Raw genomic sequence first — 1,842 nt, 5'->3', positions numbered from 1 at the left:
AATGGTGCTCTAATCTCTTTTTGGGCTGTCAACTGCTTTTCTACACCAGTCACTCTTGTGTTGCAGTTTGGTTTGGAGAGATGACCTTTATGGAAGTACTTTTATTCCTATTTAATCTGTCGGCTCAGTCTGAGTCATTTCTCCCTGCCCCATTACTTCATGTGGGCTCAACTTCTGGAAGACTGCCGCGTCTGTGCAGTTCTTAGAGTAGTCTGTGCTGTTCTGTGAATAAAGTGGAGATGGGGCTTTAGCTGTCTCCTAGGAAATATATCCAGTGCCTTTGCTTTTGAAATTGTTATTTAAGACTGGGGTGGTGGTCCAATCCTGTAATCCCAGAAATACAGAGGCTGAGGCAGAAGGGTTGTGAGTTCAAAGCCAACTGAGGTGATAGAAAAAATAACAACCCACAAACAAACCAATTTGACGGTTTCAAAAAACCAAAACCAACAGCTCACAGCTTGGCTGGCCTTTCCTGTTCCTGGCATGGTCCTGGGGGCTCAGGGTCAGTGTAATCTTCATTCAAGGAAAATGTAGGATATCATGGCATCTGTCTGGGTTGGCACCAAGGGACAATTAGAGACTATCCAGGCTTTAGCCTGTGGATGCTGAAGCGGTTTGTAAGGCAATCAGAGGAATTGGAACAGATGAGAAAATGCTCATCCAGCATTTTGATTCAGAGATCTAATGCACAGCAACAACTGACTGCCAAGGAATATCAAGCAGTGTATGAGAAGGAGCTGAAAGATGATTTGAAGGGCAAGCTCTCTGGCAACTTTAAATATGTCATGGTGGCTCTTGTAACTCCACCAGCCGTGTTTGATGAGAAGCAGCTAAAGAAATCCATGAAGGGCACAGGAACAGATGAAGATACCCTTGACTGAAATCTTAACTACCAGGGCAAGTGGGGAAATAAAGGGGATCTCTCAAGCCTATTATCAGTATTCAAGAAGAGTCTTGGAGATGATATTAGTTCTGTTGACTTTGGCAGATGGAAGACGAGATGAAAGCCTGAAGGTTGATGGACATCTGGCCAAAAACGATGCCCAGATCCTCTATAATGCTGGTGAGAACAAATGGGGCACAGATGAAGACAAATTTACCGAGATCCTGTGTTTAAGGAGCTTTCCTCAACTGAAACTAACATTTGATGAATACATTAATATTAGCCAGAAGGACATGGAAGACAGCATCAAAGGAGAATTATCTGGGCATTCTGAAGACTTAACTGCTGGCCATAGTTCGTTGTGTGAGGAACACACCTACCTTTTTAGCTGAAAGACTGCATCAATCTTTGAGGGGTGTTGAAACTGATGAGTTTGTTCTGAACTGAATAATGGTTTTCAGATCAGAAATTGACCTTCTAGACATTTGAGTTTAAGAAGCATTATGGATATTCCCTATATTCAGCGATCAAATCAGACACTTCTGGAGCCTATGAAATCGTTCTCTCATAGATCTGTGGAGGAGATGACAAGTGAAGAAGAAAATCTTTGAGCCTTGCCAGCTCCCATGATGAACTTCTTTAACAGCTGCTTGCTTTCTTCTCATAATATTTACATGTACAAAATGATGTAAAACAGTGATTTGTTTGTCTGATAGAAATTTTCATTATTCCATAATCACAATGAAAACAAAACTGGCTATCTTAGGACATTTCATTTATAGTTCATAGAATAGTAGTTTATAGAATAAATTTTAGGGGCTGGGAAGGTGGCTCAGTGGTAGAGTGCTTGCCTTGCATACATGAGGACCTGGGTTTGATTCCTCAGCACCACATAAGCAGAAAAAGCCAGAAGTGGTGCTGCAGCTCCAGTGGTAGAGTGCTAGCCTTGAGCTGAAGAG

At 42.1% G+C, this 1,842-nt stretch overlaps 1 pseudogene; it reads left to right on the top strand.

Annotated features, from left to right (window-relative positions):
• The first annotated feature begins 540 nt into the window (after positions 1-540).
• On the top strand, positions 541-1,478 carry LOC122113417 (annotated as a pseudogene).
• Positions 1,479-1,842: the final 364 nt, after the last annotated feature.

The sequence above is a fragment of the Dipodomys spectabilis genome, unplaced genomic scaffold (genome assembly GCF_019054845.1).
Source record: "Dipodomys spectabilis isolate Male_0828 unplaced genomic scaffold, ASM1905484v1 ptg000097l, whole genome shotgun sequence".
Lineage (NCBI taxonomy): Eukaryota > Metazoa > Chordata > Mammalia > Rodentia > Heteromyidae > Dipodomys > Dipodomys spectabilis.
The sequence above is the reverse complement of the archived record's forward strand: the minus strand, read 5'-3'. Positions and strand labels throughout refer to the sequence as shown.